Genomic DNA, 15,283 nt, shown 5'->3' on the forward strand with positions numbered 1-15,283 from the left:
GACACTTAAAGGACATTTTTATATTCTTTCTCAATTGCTTCCATCTGACCAAGAGTAACGTTGGGTTCCCTTGGTTGAGGAGCATTTCCATTAAAGTGTCTGAAGGGTTCTTTTGTTTAGGGCTAAATAACTGAGGGGGAAGGAATTCAAGATGACCTAAGAAGTAAACGCTACACATTACGTCAAGAGTGAACTCAAATTTAAATATATTTTTAAAATTCAAACCATATACAGGCATCCCTGTGGTATGAGAGTTCTGATGCATTCTGGGAGCTCTAGATTGGAGGTGGTTTGGGGTTGGTGATGCCCTTCTTCAGCCACTTTTTAATCTCTCCTCCGTGGCTGTGTCTCATTCACAACAGACTCCATGGCTGCCGGGGCTGGAGGCAGTGTCCTGGGGACGTCCTCTAGGAGTGCTGGTCCTGGCTGTTAGCTGAGTTCTGCCCACTGGATTGTTAAGAGAGAAGTCCGGTGTCCACGTGGACTGCAGGGCTGGTTGCAAAGTCATGGACCCACTGAGGCAATGTAACACATAGCTCGTCTTTCTTTACCCGGAGAGTAAAGCGTGTTTCTCTCTTTGTTCTACCTGTTGAAAATTAGCAAAGAACAATAATCTAGGGAAGACCCTTGAAAATAAAAAGAAAGAAAAAGAAAAAGAAGAACTAGGAAGGAAAGAAGAAAAAAAGTGAGGCGGAGCCTAAGAAAGCAGACCCAGACCTTTGACCCTTGCTTCAGCCACCCGTGCTCTGTCATTATCTCGTTTCCTGTACTGAAGTTCTTCTGAATCAGATTTTGATTGAAAAAGGAGTCTACGACAAAGATGAAAAAAATTAAAAACCATTTATCTTGTTCAGTCCCTTCATTACACACATGAGTAAAACGTGCTCTAAGCAGGCTTTAATAGCTAGGAATATCAGAAATACCATGTATTGTCTTCTCTGTTTGGGGCTTAGTGAAATATATTGTGCATTATAATGATGACCTGTTATGACTAGCTACATGGAAGTTAGATATCATCTGTATTCACACAGTCTTTCCAGAAAATATTACTCCCATCCTGTGGCAGGAGTGCTCCATTCCCTTGTGCGGGTGAGAAAAATTCCTTGGGAATAATAATATCTTCTCCCTTAGAAGTGCTTCCTGTATTGCAAAGTTGCTGCCATATGGTTCCTGTAAAGGTTCTGCCAAAATCCCTGTGGTTCTCGCAAGAGCCTCTACCTCCTCTGTTCTTTTAATCTCCTGCTGTGGCGGCAGACATGGGAGAGACAGACAAGCTGCAAAGGGAAGTCGATGAAATGAAATTAAAGCCCTACAACTGTGTTTGTGTCAATGTAGATGGGGGTCCCCCCTCCTCGGTTTGCTCGCAGAGGTGGGTGTGAGAACCTATAGGAGTGTCTGGAAGAGATCCTGCGGAAGTCATTTTGCCCAGAGCTGGAGGAGAAGCAAAAGGCAAGTATCAAGTCTCTGGAAGGCCCTGGTGGGGAGATAGCGGAGGGGGGTGGGGGCTGGGGGTGGCATTTCAAGGGGGACAAGCTTCGTGGAATTTTTACTTTCTAGAGGGAAGAGAACGGTAGCTGGAGACTGGTCTGCATTTGTAAAACAACATAGCAAGACTACCATTCCTGACTGTTCTGGCAGACGGGGGAGAAACAGGCTTGGTGCCCATGTGGGGACTGTTTTTTTTTTTTTTCTCCTTTCATGATGGCTTTGAGTCCCTTCTGTTTCTTGGTGAGCTGTGTTTTGGTTGCTAAGTTGGGTGTGGATTTGTTTTGTATACCTGCACGTGCATAGTTTTTGTTTTTTTTTTATCTTTAATAATAACTTATGTGGATCCTCTGTTTCTATTTTGCTATCGCTGTTCAAATTAGGTAAGATGAAAACAGAATTTTGGTATCTGCAACTCATTCCGAAAATTGTACTGAAGAAATAAAATTCCTAGCCTGGGCTTGCTGAGACTGACAAGCCCATTGGGGTTTATGTTTCTGACCTAATATCACTTCCTTCCCAGCTGTCGAGATGTGGACCCATCAGAAGTTTTGCCACACGTGTTGGGGAGCAGAGAGGTGAGACAAAGGTCGCCTGGGATAGCACGCATACCGGTCTTCATGCTAGCCAGAGGTCCGTGCGTGTAAGTTCTGTGGGTGATCTTCCTCCGCCTTGGCAAGTGATTGCCACTGCTCGCTTCTCCACGGATCCTTCTCCTGCGCCGGCTTGGGGATGTTGTACCTCTGATGTCGCCGGTGGGCCCGGGGCTTCCGCCGGGTTTGACTGAGACAGTGAACGGCTCTCACCCCCACCCCCTTCTCTCTCCCCTATTTGAATTGTCTGTGTGTGCTTGAAGATGAGGTAATTAAATACATCCTTGAAGGATACAGAAAGCAATAACACTCCTCTCCTTGCCTGATTCTGGGGGAGCACAATTCCTTAAACTACCAGGTTGGCTTGTCAAATGAGTTATTGTTTTTCAAAATATAGCCTGAACGGCATCCGTTATAATTAAGGCTTCTGGCTTTCGGTTTAAAGTGATATTTGCCAGTAAAAGCCTGCCAAAAAATAAATAAATAAAAGTGGGCTTACCGTTAAATATTGATTTAAGCTTGGAAACTGGCTCCAAATTTTGTTACGCCAGTCTTGATCTCTGTGGCCTCTGGGCATCTGTTTCAATTTGGTCAAATTGAAATGGGGAGGGACAGTGCCAGGCTAACAGCAAGGTGATCCAATATAGTACGATGAGTTGTATTTGATGAAAAAGAGCCAGGCAGAGTCATCTACAGATCCCAGGGACAGGTGAACTGGGCTCAGCTACAATAAGAGCTGATGGGCATCTTAACTCATCTTATGGGCTGACCTGAGCCGATGATGGGTTTTCTGTAATGTAAACAATGTTGAGTAATCTTTTGGGGGCAGTATGGGATTTTTGTTTTGTGTTGTTTCTGCCTTTCTGCATATCCTGCTAGGTGCAGTCTTCTCCTCCAGCTGGCCACTTTCCTCAGGATCCTTTCATGTCACTGGCAGGGATATTAAACAGCCCAGATCGAAAACTTTTTCCTGTGAACTGAATTTCTCGCTCCCTAACTGGAGGTTTTCTCCTATCCAGGAGAAAAGGGAAGGTCCTCAGGAGAATTTTCTCCCCCGGAATGTATTTACTTGAGGCTTGTTATTATCCACCTCTGTCTCTGACAAGAGAAGGCAAACAGGAAGAGGAGGGTTAAAAGTTCCTGAAAAAAGGGCTCTTGATGAGACTGAGCTCCACGGGTGCAGAGTGCCTGAGATCCATTCATTTCGACAACCTCGGTTATTCCGGTGCCTCTCATCATCTGTAAAGTTAACAAGGGCTGATAAGACATGATGAGGCAGGGTACTGGTTTGTATTTCCAGCCTCATAAATATTTCACAATACCATTTTCTTACAATCAGATACATTAGTTTGCCAAGTGTGGATGCTGCTGGATGCTCGCTCGGTGCTGGTGTTTCACAAAAGCCCTGCTTTTAAACCGGCACATTTAGGGCCTTGAGGTGCACATCACTTGCCACTGTACCTTGCTTTCAAATGCATGTTCTAATTCGGGTGAGAGAGTTGCTGTCTGACCTCTAGAAACTGCTGCTGTCTACCTTGAAAAATATATTGTTATGCTCTACAGGCAAAAAAGCATCCCTCTTAGCCACATTCTCATATTCTTTTTCGTTTTCCAGCCCTGCTATGCCCTTGTGTTTCTTTGTACTTCACACTGTGGACAGTAGAATCAGGAGCCAGAGGGTGAATTTAATTTGGAACAGACCCCCCTGTCTTGATAGAACTGCCTTTACTCAGGCTCAAACACAGCAACCTGCAATTTCCTGAGGCCGTAACTCAGCCGGGGCTCTCACAGGCTCTAAAAATGAAGTCCAGACTCAGCACCTCTCTGAGCTCACCCAGCTCCTACCAACAACACAGAGTGGTGTGGACGCCCGAGTCAGTCGAGTAGCAGTGGTTTTCTCCCTGATGTAATCAAACGGAGTGCACGGATATCACTTGATTAACAGCTGCGGTATTAATTTCCCTTTTTGGTTGCTTGACTCACAGCAAGAATCATGTCAAGGCAGCAGAGAAGCAATTAAATTGATTTTAATCTTTGTCAGAGAAGATAACATGCCTCTTTCTCTTTCTCATTTAAATAATTAAAGTTTCAGTAGGTATTATTTCTGGCTTTAAAGAAATTGGTATCTTAATGTAATAGAATCCTTGTAATTATATACTTAATGGTTCTTAATAAGTTAATCATGGTTTTTCATTTAAAATGTATTTTTTACTTATTAAATTTTTTTGTTATAGTATCTTTGCTTTTAAGGAGAAGGGGGGAAACACAAAGAAATAGATATAAAACAGTTCTGTCATTTCTCATTATTAATCCTTTCAACAGCTATCTCCTCCTCCTTTTGTGGTGCGTTGGACTTAAGTTTGAAGTAATATTTTTACATTTCAGTGCATTTACAAGAAGCCCACTTCTTTTAATGACAACATATTTAATTTTAATGATGATGGAGTTTTTGGCTTCTATGAAAATTTCCTTAAAGAACATCATGTGTATTTCAATTGCGTAGAGCGCCTTTAAACTTCACATTTCATTAAGGTCTTAGAGAAATATTGAAAAAATATTGCAAATGGTTTCATTCCTCTTTGGCACTCAGTCAGACACTCTACAGTTATTTTACTCCTCACCCCAATATTGTGAAATGCCTTGTAAACATTTCAGAGCAAAGACAACAGGGGTAGAATGCACAGATTGAGTGGCCCTCCTCATTAGAGGTACATTTTCACTGTAATGCATGTGTAGCCCCCAGGATACTGAGCATCACATAATTTAACTGTCGTCAACCCCCGTCGCTACCACTGGGATGAATGACTTCTGAAAGAGGGGAAGTGTTATCCCAGAGAGAGACTAGTTCTCAGTTCAGATCCCGATCAAGAAATGAACATTTCACCAAAAGGCTTCAAAATGCCTCCTCCTCTTTCAGGATGGTGAACATGGATCAAGAGGAGAGAGACCACAGGCCCTGGACCAGAACCATCAAGGTTAGGGAGAGGCAGCATCCTGGAGCTGTCCCCTTTACCCAGAGTTTTGGAGGGATGCAGTCTTCTGTAGAAATTAATTGATAAAGACTGACTTGTTCGCTTGGTATTTTGAAAGAGAGCTTCTGCAAGCTTATATATGCTATAAATCACCAAATGTTGATGCCTGTTGGTGGACAGATTGGAAAAGACACCTCTTCCTCCTGGCATGGCTAGCACGGGACAGGCTGGATTTTAGCCCCTACTCCTACCACTCCCCCACACCCACCAAGTGGGTGCTTCTTTGCAGTGCACAATCTGCACAACTGTACATGGCTTGAAAACATGCATAAGCTAAAGCTAAGAACTCCTGAAACAAATTCTGAAGCAAGGAGTGAATATATTAATGCCAGTGGCAAAGAAGGTGAGCAGTATGGGCAGACGGAAGCATCACAGAGACTGCAAAAAGAATGCTGTAGACCAGCTCATAGTAGACACTTCTTGGCCATGCTGGTTAAGAATTATCACCAGTTTCTTAGGACTTGGAAACTTGGAAATACACTGAATGTCCTTTCTAGTTTGTTATAGCGTATGTATGTGTGGTTCCCGTTACAGAGTATATCTTTGGTCATTCCTATTTAATCTTGAAGCTGTTAATCCCCATATGACTGTTACATTGAAGATTCTGAAGCCCAGAATATTCAAAACCAGCATTCCTTACTGGGAAAGGATGTTTATACAAACACTGAGGCATGGAAGGGAGTTAGGGGGAAAAGGGAAAGCAAATGTCATTCCAGGCAGAGGAAATGAGCTAGGCAAGGGTGTGGAGGTGCATTAAGAGGATGGAGTCTTTTAGGAAGTGTTTTTGCACCTGATTAAATCTGGGTGTCCCTGGAGATACTGAGTTGATTATAGCACATTCCCTGCCCCGGAGGAGCTAGAAGTATTTTGACATCTACCCTATTTGATCTTCACACAAATTCCATAAATTAAGTAGCAAAGATCTTATCAACTGAAAATCACTGGGGAGGAAATTGGAGCCTAAAAAAGTACACAACACTTAAGGTTACACAGCTAATTCTAGGTAAGCTGGGACTGAAACCCAGCCCCCCAGTGGCCAGCCTGCGTCTTCCAACTAGATCAGAAGAGGAGGGTAGCTTTTTCCTCCCTCCTTAGGATAGGGCAGCAAACTTTCTACAAAGCATTGTTATGATTATGATTACGATTTATCAGTCAGTAGATATGGAGAAAGAGAGTATAATCAGGTCCATTCACTTCTCTTGGCTACTAGTGAAAATATAAAAATTTTTGCAGGGTGAGTTAGCAGGAGTGAAATGCAATGAAAAGTGTATTTGTGAAGAGAATAAAGTTGATTGAAGGAGTGCCGAGTATTCATATCTTTAAGTTTATTTACAAATAAAGAGTTAAAAAATAACTGTACACTTATCCTGGTGAGCACTGAGTAATGTAGAGAATTGTTGAATCACTACATTGTACACCTGAAACTAATATAACACTGTATGTTACCTATACTGGAATTAAAATGAAAAACTTAATGAGAAAATGAATTCATCCTGCCAATGAATTTCCTGTAAACAAACAAACATTCTCCTCTAAGAACACTGATCACAAGGCATGTTTCTAATGGGACACTACCCATGTTCAGGGATCTGTCTTATTTACTCTTTTGCCACTAGTCCCTAGCATAATGTCTGGGCTAGAGGATTCATTCATTCATTCAACAAATATTTATTGAGCACCTACTAAGTGGTGGACTTTATTCTGGGAACTTAGGATACAGCAGTGAACAAAATGGATAACCTAAAAGATACACTCATAGAGCTTATATTCTGGTGGAATAATTTAGTATTTATACAAGTAAATAAACAACCAAGATGTGTTATGAGGAAAATCAAACAGGGATTGTGATAATGACTAGACGTGATTCAGATGGGTGGCAGGGGGGTTCTCTTTGAGGAAATAATATTTGAACTGATATGTGAATGTGAAGATTCAAATGTAGGAAAAAGCTTGGTGTGTATCAAAGATGGAAGGAAGGCAGTGCGGCTCGAGGCTGAATGCACAAGAAGAGAGAAGGGATGTGAGGATGAATGGGAGGGGTTTAGAGGTGGTCGTGTCAAAGAGTGGGGTGAGAGTTAGGTGACATCAAAAGCTGATCCATGCTGCTGGAGTGTTGAAAACACCATGCTACAGAATTTCTTTAAAATTTCATCAAAATTAAAAATGTTTGTGCTCCAAAGGACACCATCAAGAAAGTGAAGAGATAGGCCAATGGGAAAAAATATTGGCAAATCAGATATCCGAAAAGGGACTTATGTCCAGAATATATAAAGAACTCTCATAACTTAATAATAAAAAGACAAATAATCCAATTAAAAATAGGCAAAGAATCTGAATAGGCATTTCTCCAAGGAAAAGATACAAATGACTAATAAGCAAATGAAAAGATGGTTGGCATCATTAATTGTCTGAGAAATGCAAATCAGAATCATGAAATAGCCCTTCATACCTATTAGGATGGCTATAATAAAAAAGATGACAACAAGTGTTGGCAAAAATATGGAGAAATCAGAATCTTCATAAACTGGGAATGTAAATGGGAACATTAAGTGGTACAGCCACTTTAGGAAACAGTCTGGCAGTTCCTCTAATGATGAAACATGGAGTTACCACATATCCTAACAATTTTATTCCTAGGTATGTGTTCAAAAGAAATGAAAGCCTCTGGACACATGAAAACGTGTACAGCCAAATGTTTATAGTGGCATTATTCATAGTAGCCGATAGGTAGAAACAATTCAAATGTCCAGTTTGTCCAACTGAAAAATGAATAAACAACATCTGGTATATTGGATGGGGTTTTGGGGTTATGGTGGGGTTCGGAGCCAAAGGCCAAGAAAGAATTCTTGAAGACGTCTTGAAGACTAAAGCATGGGGACACGACCTATGGGCAAAAGAGCTGTACTGGGGTTGTGAAGAGTGACTCATATGCTATGGGGCTGGGGGAGGTAAAATCAAGAGGAGGTTTCTTAAAGGGATTTTCCATATGCTAAAGACTGGATTACTGGAGGCCTAGGTGTTGTCAAGCTAAAGTTGTTTTTCCCTCTGGCAAAGCATTAATGTTAAGACAGTAAGGAGTTCCTGGAAAAGCGTTCTACTCTTCCTGCCTCAAGTATTTGTCAATGGGCTGCGGGGTATAAGGAGAGTCAATTTTATCTGCCATTTCCTTCTTTTCTTTGTTCCCCACATCACTCTGGAAGGAAGGGTGATGTTGGGGCTCCAGGAAACTGAGTCTATAGGTTTCTGGAGATTAGGCTTGATAAGATTGCCTTTTTCTTTGTAATTGTACTAAGATAGTTGTAAACTGATGGAGATTCTTAACAGTTTAACCATCTGCTTTCTGTCCTTTCCTTTGTTCTTGGGCAGCCTGGAGAGCCTGAGGAATGTCACACATATCCCACTTGGGGAGGGAGTTGTGCTGGCTTGTGCTTTGCCCTCAGCTTGCCTTATGGTCCCTCATCATATTCATACAATGGAAATTTATTTCACCATAGAAAAGAATGAAGCACTGATACATGCCATAACATGGATGAACCTTGAAATTATGCTAAGTGAGAGAAGACAGTCACAAAAGACCACATAGTATATGGTCCCATTCATATGAAATTTCCAGAATGGAGAAATCTGTAGAGACAGAAAACGTATTAGTTGCTTAGAGGATGAGATCATGGGAAGATAGAGGAGTGATAGCTAAAGGGTATAGGGTTTCTTTCTGAGGTGATGAAAATGTTCTAAAACTGACTGTGGAGATGGTTGCACTTAATCTGTGAAGATACTAAAAACCATCAAATTATGTACACTTGAAATGGGTGAATTGTATGGTTTATGAATTACATCTCAATAAAGCTGTTAAAAACCACTAAAAAAAACCCCAAACACACCCCAAAGCCTGAAGGTAGGCCTCACACTCACTAAGATTTTCAGGCTTTTCAGATAAAATTTACTAGTCCCATCAGAATATCTTTGTGCCCAAGGGAGAATCATCAATGAAACTATTCTTAGAACACAAAGCTTTCCTTCCTAAAATACTGGAAAGGAGCAACACCTTGAACACCACAGGAAACCCATAAATATCTAATTTGCACCACTGCATGATAAAAGCAGCTTGCTTCTTCCACTCATTAGCAACACTCAAAAATATATTCTAGCTTCTTGCCTGCTAAAAGGATATTTACATTTCCTCTTTGCACCAACCACAGAAGCCCTGGTTATTCCCACAGTTTCTCTGCAGTTTTGGTCCACTTGAACTGTTTTTGGAAAGCAGGCAGAGAGCCATTCTGGGACAAACGCAGTGGTGAAAAGTGCATGCGCTACATGAGAATTCATTTAAATTAATGCGTTTGGAATCATGGATTTCTAAGTGAATTGAATTTGGAAACTATTTCAGTTTCACATGACAGGAAGCCAGCCATTGTATTCCACTACAAGTAACATGCTCTTTATCCTGTAGATGACAATCACTGCTTGCACAGGCAAATTTGAAGTCCTTTACGATAGGAGAAAATCTTAATCATCTTTGTACTCTCTACAAGTTAGGGCTTTTGTACGTAATACATACAAAAAATTTTAATTGAATTTGGATTAACAGGTCATGAGGGTTTGAGAATAAGATCAAGAAAATTTTTCAGTGATTGAACATATGACATATGTTGACATAAGAAGGAAATGGAAGGTAAGACTTTCCCAGTAACTTTTAGCCCGGGAAAGTCAAGCACTGTATCTGGTAGACACAAGCATTCAGTTCAATGGATGGGGACTCTCTGTGGCAGAATAGTTCACCAGGCTTTGCCACAGTTTACATGAGATATCTAATTTTCTTTCATTATGAGACTCTCAAGAGCTGGAGTATATGGGGTTTTGTATTTGCCAGTCATAGGAATCAAACTTGCCTCTTCCCTTTCTCTTGCCTCAATGTTCACAATAATGAGGCACTACCCTTGTGTGTGAAGCTTAGTCTGAAAAAGGCTATTGGCTTCCCTTTTGGAAAAAAAAATTAACAGTGATTTCCATCAGTGTCTCCCTAACCTTTTCTCTTTCCTCCATCTAGTAGAGCAGAGCCTATTTTCTCATCTTCTCTGTGTCCATTCAGGTTACATGGATGAACCTGAAATGTCCCAGTCTCCTAAATGCATTTCTGAATGTTGGAGATATGTTTCGAAATCCTAGGTATAGGGTACTAATGCCATCTTTACCACACATATGGCTCTTAGCACTTTACAGCTCAATTTTCTGCTTAAAAGGGTGCCTCTTATAAACCAGCAATACAGCAAGTGACTAATTAGCCAAATTAATGAGGGCTTGTTTACTTGAAGTCCCCAGTGCCCTTGGAACTTGGGATGTTTCATTATTACAATCTGCAAGTGGTTTCCTCCAATTAATTTTTAACATACGGCTCTTGCCTCTTCTCAGTAATATGTAATATCCTAATACTTCAGAGGGGCTTGCGAGCATTAACTCATTATTCCTCATAGGGGACTACTGGAAGGCTGAAACAAAAAGGAATCATAGTGCTTTTTTGTCAACACTGATTTTTTGCATACCTTATTACAAATCCTACTCTATAGGTCAAAAGCAAAACTAGTAAAGAGCAACCATTAAAGCCCATTCTGAGAAAAAGATAGAAAGGAATAAATATATGTAAATATGAAAGAAATTTCTCTTTGCCACATAATAAATGATAAATAAGCTAAGAAAAGTCATTCCCCTTATAGCCCTTTGTCTTCTAATTGGAGATAAACTCAAATCTAATTGGGCACATGGAAGCAAGTATCTAGATGCACATTCAAAAGTGATGTGTGCATCTAGAATATATACAGAAAGAAGTGAGGTGCACATGTAGAGTACATTCAGAAGTAAGGAGTGCATCTAGAACATTTACAGAAGTGAGATCTGCATGTAGACCACATTCAGAGTGATATGCATGAGTGATGTCTCAGAAACGATGAAGTCGGAAGCTCTAAGAACTGGTTCTTCCAGTGAGGTAGCCATTAAACCAGTAAAAACAGATAGACTCATGTTTTTCAGAACTCTAGAATCTAATTTAAAAAAAAAAAACCTTAAGATAATGGAGAGAGAGATTAATGAAGAAAGTGATTGCTAAATTTCAGCATTTAGGGAAATCTCTGTCAGGTCATTGAGTGTCTGCTGAGATTGAAGCAGACCTTAGGGATCACACATAACAAAGAATACAGTCTGCAAAAAATAGTTGGAAAAAGTCACTTAACAAATGGATGACTGAAGCCCTCAACAAACAATAACAGCAAACCATGGAGGAAGAGAGACTCTGATTTTCAGAGTTACCACATTTTAATGTCAAACATCAACAAAATTTTCAACGAAAATTATAAGGCATACAAAGACACAGGATAGTATGGCTATTCACAGGAAAAAATAAGTTGACAGAAATGAGTCCTGAGCCAGCTCAGACATTAGGTTTACTAGAAAAAGACTTTAAATCTAAAGATCTAAATGAAACTGTTGGATAAAGAACTAAAGGAAACCAGCAGAACAAATGAATGAATAAATAAAGAACATCAATGAAGCCATAGATATTATAAGAAAAAAAATGAAATAGAAATTTTGAGGTGAAAAGTACAATAGCTGAAATGAAAAATTTGCAGTAAATTTGAGAAGGCAAAATAAAGAAACAGTAAACTTAAGGACAGGAATATTGAAATTGAGTCTAGGAGCAGAAAGAGAAAAAAAGAATGGAGAAAAAAGAAAAAAACCTAAAGGATTTGTGGGACTCTATCAGCTATACCAACATATAATTATGAGAATTGCAGAAGGTGAAGAGAGAAAAGGGAAAGAAGTCATATTGAAGAAATAATGGCTGAGAATTTCCCAAAACAGATGAAAGACATGAATCTACACATCCAAGAATTGCAACAAACCTTAAATAGGGTAAACTCCAAAGAACCACAGGAAGACATCTTATTATCCAACTACTAAAACCTAAATACAGAGAATATTGAGAACAGCAGTTAAAAGCAATTCATCACTGACAAGTGATTCTTAATAAAGTTAACAACTGACTTCACAGCAGAAAGCATGGAGGGCAGAAGGCAGTGAGTGACATGTTGAAAGCACTGATAGCAAAAAAACAAAACAAAACAAAACAAAACAAAACAAAACACAAAAAACCCAACTCAAAATTCTACATCTAGAAAAACTACTTTTCAAAAATGAAAGAGAAATTAAGACATTTCTCAATAAACAAAAGCTGAAAGAGCTCATTGCTAATAGACATGCTCTGCAAGAAATGCTAGTCTTTCAAGTTGAAATGAAAGGAAACTAGATAGTGACTTGAAGCCATATGAAGAAATGAAGAACTTTGGTATAAGTAACTTACATAGGTAAATATAAAAGCCATATTATTGTATTTTTGGTTTGTAACTTTTGATTTTCTTGTATGGTTTAAAAGACATGAATAAGATTAATTATAATTCTAAGTTAATGGGCACACAGTATATACATATCTAATTTGTGATGATAGGGGCATATGGGGAGAGAGAAGTACAGGAGCACAGATTTTGTGTGCTATTAAAGCTTAGTTGGTATCAATTTAGATTGTTAGAGACATAGTATGTTAATTGTAATCTCCATGATAATCACTAACAAAAGTAACTGAAGAAATATACAGGAAAGGAAATGAATAGGGAATCTAAATAGTACACTAGAAAAAATGAAAACAAGAGAAGGCAGTGTCAGAGGAATTGAACAAAAAGATATAATACATAAAGAAAACAAATGGCAAAATGGCAGAAGTAGGCCTTTCTTCTCAGTAATTATGTTAATGTAAATGGTTTAAATGTACCAATTAAAAAACAGACCACCAAAATAGATTAAGAAGTTGTTCATCTATATTCTGCCTACAACAAAAGGTAGTAGTGAGGTGTGCATCTAGAGCACATTCAGAAGTGAGCTGCACATGTAGAACATGTATAGAAGGTCCATCTCTAGAGCATCTCCAGCCCGTTCAGAAGGGAGATATTGGTGTCAATGATTACATTGTAATTTATTCAAGATTATCACTTACATCTTTATTTAAAACTTAAAAAAATTAATAATTCTATCTTTGTATTTTGACAAATGGCTATCTCATATATTTGGGCACTGAATTTGGAATGAGTTTTTTCAAAAGAAAGGTGAGAACCTGGGTGGCTCAGTTGGTTGAGAATCTGGCTCTTAATTTCAGCTTAGTTCATGTTCCCAGAGTCATGGGATTGAGCCCTGCTTGGGATACTCTCTCCCTCTGCCTCTTCTCTGGCTTGCTCTTTCACACTCTCTCTATTTAATAATAATAATAATAATAATAATAATAATAAATAAAAAGAAAAGGGAAAAGAGGTTTTTTTTTACCACCAACTACCAATGAGTAGTTCCAAAACATGGCAACAACAAGGTTAGGATTTGCATCTGAGTCAATGGAGATTTCGTGAAAAGGAATATTTGGCATTTTGAAATTTATAGAAACATTAAGAAGAAAGAAAGAATTTAGCATCTGTGCATACCAGTTATTCACTTAGAATGTAGGGAGAATGGGTTTTGAGGTTGTATTTGATGAAAGAGAGCCTGGTTTGTTGACTTGGTGGGGAGGAAAAAAATATTCCAGGTTCAGGGAGGAGGCAAAGTAAGTGTTGAATAGAGAATGGCTTTGGAGGCTAGGGAAACAAAAGAAACAATAGAGTCCAGCCCTTTCTTGTAGCTAATGGTAAATGCAGGTTCTTGGGAAAAGAAACAATAATCTTACCCTTAAATATGTGGAATTATGCTTGACACTGAGGAAGATAATAATGGACTGTTAGTGGCCTCGTAACTTTCTCTCCTCCAACCATTTGATGTATTATTTTCTTAAGATGTTCTCAAAACCTTTTGATGACTGACTTTCCATTGACAGGAGTGTAAAATTCAAGCTTCCTGGCTTGGATTCAAGGCCTCCCACAATCTGGTTCTTACCTGCCTTTCCACCCCTGTATTTTTTAGTCTTCCAACTTCTCAGATGATAGAGAAGACTATCAGGCTAGAAGACACAGGTTATACATATTTTTGATAAATCCACTGGTTTTTAAAAAACTAGGTATTTGAACACAGAGATAACCTAAGAATATTCTGAGCCTTTCTCTTTCCCTCGTCTGCAAAAAAGTGTTTTGGCTTTACCTGCAGTTTCTTTGCCTTTCTTACCTCCTGAAGAGTGTTCTGCTATTGCCAGGCCAGATTTTGGAGGATTCGTGATGCAAAATGAGAAAGATAGGTGGAAAAGGTAGAACAATCAGAGTGTTCAGACTAGATGTGGAGGAGGAGGTATTTTTGGAGAGTCTTGAGGGGAGTGGCATGAGAGGTGTTCCAGGGTATGAAAAAAATATATGGGAGAAGAAGTTAAAGTTTTAAAAAACATATAGCTGTGAAATATAATTCTTCAAATGTAATCCAAAGGGGTTGAGTGATTTCAGAATTACTCTGTTGCTGAACAGTGTTTTGCTGAATGTGCACTGTTGAGACTGAATCACATGGCTCCTGTCTCCAATAGGCGTACATGAATGATAGTGACGTTCTGGAAACTAAGTGGACATTAGGTGGAATTTGGGTTAAAAGCACTAGTCCTTTTCGATTCCTATTTCTGAGACTCAAAGTTGTGTTTTATTTACAGTTGTTTCAAAGCCATCTTTCAAGACTTAGCTCGAACATGACCTTCTTTGTGAAAGCGTTTCCTGGTACTCTTCATTTCTCTAATGGAGTTGACTCTCCTATGGGTCTCACTTCTTCTTTGGATATAATTCTCTCATTTCATCTATGACACTAAATTTCTTTGTCTGTCTCTCCACTGACTGTGACTTTTTTGAGGGTGGAAACTCTCTTTGTATCTTTGGAGCCTAGCACTGCACCTGGTACACAGTAGGCATTTAGTGCACACTTGTTGAATAAACAACTTATTAGCCATTGTTCCTGCTTATCGTCTCTCCCCATTTCCATGCCCCCATACCACTGCCTGGGGAATATTCCTAAAGAAGAAGAACAACAAAAATACACAGTGGCTCCACACTGTGTATTAAAATGAGAGTCCAAATTCATCAGCATAGCATTCAGGATTCCTGATAATGTGACTTTAAATTATTTTTTAGATCTCCTCTTACTTTAAAACACTTTTGTTCTACCCAAATTGGATAGCTTGAG

General features: G+C 39.3%; 1 long non-coding RNA gene across 4 annotated transcripts in view; it reads left to right on the plus strand.

Moving 5' to 3' along the window:
- Window positions 1–1,449, plus strand: part of LOC113599245 (uncharacterized) — a 122,490-nt gene extending 121,041 nt beyond the window's left edge. For all 4 annotated transcript variants that reach the window (XR_003419997.2, XR_008295064.1, XR_008295063.1 and 1 more), the window contains one exon: window positions 1,336–1,449. This is a non-coding gene — a long non-coding RNA (uncharacterized LOC113599245). The remainder of the gene's footprint in view (window positions 1–1,335) is intronic.
- Window positions 1,450–15,283: the final 13,834 nt, after the last annotated feature.

This window comes from Acinonyx jubatus, chromosome C1 (genome assembly GCF_027475565.1).
Source record: "Acinonyx jubatus isolate Ajub_Pintada_27869175 chromosome C1, VMU_Ajub_asm_v1.0, whole genome shotgun sequence".
Taxonomy (NCBI): Eukaryota; Metazoa; Chordata; class Mammalia; order Carnivora; family Felidae; genus Acinonyx; species Acinonyx jubatus.